Source organism: Pan paniscus, chromosome 9 (genome assembly GCF_029289425.2).
Source record: "Pan paniscus chromosome 9, NHGRI_mPanPan1-v2.0_pri, whole genome shotgun sequence".
NCBI classification, from domain to species: Eukaryota; Metazoa; Chordata; class Mammalia; order Primates; family Hominidae; genus Pan; species Pan paniscus.
Genome location: NC_073258.2, coordinates 51,689,445 through 51,693,864, shown reverse-complemented (window position 1 = coordinate 51,693,864; position 4,420 = coordinate 51,689,445). Strand labels below are relative to the sequence as shown.

General features: G+C 56.5%; 1 pseudogene; it reads left to right on the top strand.

Annotated features, from left to right (window-relative positions):
- Positions 1 to 2,389: 2,389 nt before the first annotated feature.
- On the top strand, positions 2,390 to 3,328 carry LOC106635269 (putative uncharacterized protein FLJ46235; annotated as a pseudogene).
- Positions 3,329 to 4,420: the final 1,092 nt, after the last annotated feature.

The window sequence follows — 4,420 nt, the reverse complement described above, 5'->3', positions numbered from 1 at the left end:
AGACTGGTGTGGGAAGGGTCCTTTTGGATGCACTTGAGCAGGGGTCCCCAACCCCTGAGCAATGGAGATGTAAGGAGCCACACAGCAGGAGGTGAGTGGTGTCGAGTGAGGGAAGTTTCATCTGTATTTACAGCCACTCCCATTTGCTCACATTTCTGCCTGAGCTCCACCTTCTCTCAGATCAGCAGCACCATTAGATTCTCATAGGAGCTCATACCCTATTGCGAACCGTACATGTGGGGGATCTAGGTTGCGCTGTCCCTATGAGAATCTAATGCCTGATTATCTACCACTTTCTCCCATCACGCTCAGAGGATGGGACCATCTAGTCACAGGAAAACAAGGTTAACACGCCCACTGATTCTACATTATGATGAATTCTATATTTCATTATATCTTACAACAGAATAGTGGAAATAAAGTACCTAATAAATGTAATGTGCTTGAATCTTTTGGTCCAGCTCCCGCCTCCCAGCAGCCTCTTCAGGCCCAGAACTTTCTCCAATTGGCCTCTACAGACCAAGCTCATGGCTCCCAATGGCCTATTTAGGCCCATACCCTACCTCATGACAGTCTCCGCAGATGAGGCTACTGTATCACGGCAGCCTCCACAGGCCCAACTCCATCATTACAACAGCCTCTTTTGGCCCAGCTCCTGCCTCCCAGCCTTCTCTCCAGGCCCAGAGCTTTCTCAAGTTGACCCCAGCTCCTGCCTCTCATCGGCCTCCCAAGGGCTGGCTTTTGCCTCATGGCCACCTTCCAAGACCCAGCTCCTCCTCTTGAGGCACACCTTCTGCCTCCCGGCAGTCTGTACAGGCCCAGCTCTTCTTCTTGAGGCCCACCTTCTGCCTCCCAGCAGCCTGTACAGGCCCAGCTCCTGCCTTACAACAGCCTGTTTAGTCCCAGCTCCTGCCTCTGCGTGGCCTATCCAGGCCCAAAATGTCCACAAGTCAACCTCTCAAGGCCCAACTCCTGCCTTCTGTCAGCCTCTCCAGGCCCAGCTGCTGCTTCCAGGTGGCCTCTACAGGCCAAGCTCTTTCTTCTGGCTGTGACTGGGGGCCCAACTTCTGCCTCACAATAACCTCTTTTGGCTCAGCTCCTGCCCAGCTCCTAGTGGCCTTTGTAGGCCCAAAACTGCCTCAAGTCAAGCTTTCCAGGCCCACTTTCTGCCTCCCAATATCCTGGACAGGCCCAGCTCCTGCGTGACAACGGCCTCTCCAGGCCCAGCTCTTGCCTCCCAGCAGACTCTCCAGGCCCAGCTTTTGCCTCATGGATGTCTTCCCCGAACAATTTCCTACCTGCCTCCCAGCAGCCTTGACAGGCCCAGATCCTACCTCACACTAACATCATTAGGCCCAGCTTATGCCTCACGGTGGCCTCTCCAGGCCTAGCTCCTGCCCCCCCACAGCTGTCCATGCCCAAAACTTCCTCAAGTCAGCCTCTTCAGGCACAACTCCTGCTGAACACTGGCCTCTTTAGGCACAGCTCATGCCTCTCAGTGGCCTCTCCAGGCCCAGTTCCTGCATCTCAGCAGCCTCTCCAGACCAAGAACTTTCTCAAGTCCGCCATTCCAGGCCCAACTCCTGCCTCCCATTGGCCTCTACAGGTTCAACTCTGCCTCACAGCAGACTCTCGAGGCCCAGCCTGTGCCTCACCGCAGCCCTGCAGGCCAATCTGCTGCCTTTCAGCAGCCTCAACAGGCCCAGCTCCTGCCTCCCAATGACCTCTTTAGACCAAGTTCATGCCTCACGTGGCCATTCTGGCCCAGCTTTTGCCTTTTAGCAGCCTCTCCAGGCCCAGAACTTCCTCAAGTGGGCCTCTCCAGGCCCAGCTCTTCCTCCTGGCTGCATCTCCAGGTCCACCTCCTGCGTCACAACAACCTCTTTCCACTCAGCTCCTGCCCAGCTCCTGGCGGCCTTTGTAAGCCCAAAATTCCCTCACATCAAGTTCTCTAGCACAACCTTCTGTCTCCCGGTGGCCTGAACAGGCCCACCTCCTGCATGACAGCAGCCTCTACAGGCTCAACTCTTGCCTCATGGAGGTCATCTCTGGCCAAGTTCCTGCCTGCCTCCCAGCATCCTCGACAGGCCCAGTTCCTGCCTCACACTGTCTTCAATTAGGCCCAGCTCATGCCTCATGCCTCTCCAGGCCCAGCTCCTGCCTTTGACAGGCTCTCCAGGCCAAAATCTTCCTCAAGTCAGCCTCTCCAGGCTGATCTCTTGCCTCACACTGGCTTATTTAGGCCCAGCTCATGCTTCTTGGCAGCCTCTCCAGGCCCAGCTCCTGCATCTTGGTGGCCTCTCCAGGCCCAGCTCCTGCCTTCTGTCGGCCTCTACAGGCCCAACATCGACCTCACAGCAGATTCTTCAGGCCCACTATCTACCTCAACATGTCCCCCCCCAGCCAAGCTACAGTCTTTCAGCAGCCTCTACAGGCCCAGCTCCTGCCACTCAGTGGCCTCTTTAGGCCAAGCTCATGCACCACAAGGACCTTACCAGGCCCAACTTTTGTCTCATGGCAGCCTTCCCTGGCCAGGTTCCTACCTGTCTCCCAGCAGCCTGGACAGGCCCAGGTCCTACCTCACACTGGCCTCTCTACACCCAGCTCATGCCTCATGGTGGCCTCTCCAGGCCCAGTTCCAGTCCTGGGATGTCATCTCCAGGCCCACAACTTCCTAAATTCAGCCTCTCTAGTCCCAACTACTGCCCCCCTTGGCAGCCTCTGAAGGCCCAAAACTCCTCAAGTTGGCCTCTCCAGGCCCAGTTCCTGCCTTCTATCGGCCTCTACAGGCCCAGCCTCTGCCTCATGGTGGCTTCTCCAGGCCCAGCTCTTCCTCCTGGCTGAGTTTACAGGCACAACTGTTGCCTCACAACAACCTCTTTTGGCCCAGTTCCTGCACAGCTCACGGCGGCTGCCATAGGCCCAAAACTTCCTCATGTCAAACTCTCCAGACCCACCTTCTACTTCCTGGTGGCATGTCCAGGCCCAGCTTTGACTTGAGAACCACCTCTGCAGGCCCTGCTCTTGCATCACAGGGGCCTCTCCGGGCACAGCTCTTTCCTCATGGCAGCTGCCCTAGGCCAAGTTTCTGCCTGCCTGGCAGCAGCCTCGACAGGCACAGGTCCTCCCTCACACTGGGCTGTTTAGGCCCAACTCATGCCGGTCATCGCCTATCCAGGTCCAGTTCCTGCCTCCTGGCATACTCTCAGAGCTGCAAACTTACTCAAATCAGCAGTTTCAGGCCCAGCTCCTGCCTACTGTTGGCCTCTACAGGCCCAGCCTCTACCTCACAGTGGAACCTCCAAACCCAGCTCATGTCTCACTGTAGCATCCTCAGGCCAAGCAGCTGCCTTTCAGCAACCTCTACAGACCCAGCTCCTGCCTCAAAATGGCCTCTTTAGGCCAAGCTCATGCCCCAGGGTGACTTTTCCAGGCACAGATTTTACCTTTTGCAGCCTCTCCAGGCCTAGAATGTCCTCAATTCAGCATCTCCAGGATGAGCTCATCCTCGCGGCTGTGTCTACGGGCCCATTTCCTGCCTCACAACAACCTCCTTTGGCCCAACTCCTGCCGAGTTGCTGGCAGCCTGTTTAGGCCACAGAATTCTTAAAGTCAGGCTTTCCAGGCCCACCTTTGGCCTCCCAGCAGCCTCTACAGGTCCAGCTATTCGCTCACGGTGGCCTCCAAAAGCCGAGTTTCTGTCTGCCTCATGGCATCCTCCGAAAAGAGCCTTTGCCTCACGGTGACCTCCCCAGGCCACAAATCGGCCTGCCTCCCAGCAGTCTTGACAAGTCCAGGTGCTGCCTCACAATGGCCCCTATAGGCCCAGCTCATGCCAAGAGGAGGAATCTCCAGGCACAGCTCTTGCTTCCTGGCAGCCTCTGCAGGCCCAAATTGTTCAAAAGATGGCTCCTCCCAGCCCAACTCTTGCCTCACATCGGCCTACACAGGCCCACACTCTACCTCACAGTAGACCCTCAAGGCCCACCACTTGCCTCATCATGGCCTCCTCATGCCAAACTCCTGCCTTTCAGCAGCCTTTACAGGCCCAGCTCCTCCCTCTCAATGTCCTTTATAGGCAAGGCTCGGGCTTCCTGGTGGTCTTTTCTCGCCAAGATTTTGCTTTTTGACATCCACTCCAGGCCCAAAACTTCCTCCAGTCAGCATGTCCAGGCCAAGCTCTTCCTCCCAACGGTGTCTGCAGCCCAAAATTGTCCAGAAATCAGCCTCTACAGGCTCATCTCCTGCATCGCAGTGGACTCTGTAGACCAAACTCATGCCTCTCGGCACCCTTTCCAAGCTTAGCGTTTGCTTCTTTGCATCCTCTACAGGCCCTGAACTTCCTCCAGTTGGCCTCTCCCGGCCCAGCTCTTCCTCCCAGCGGACTCTGCAGGCCAAAATAGTCCTCATCTTGGCCTCT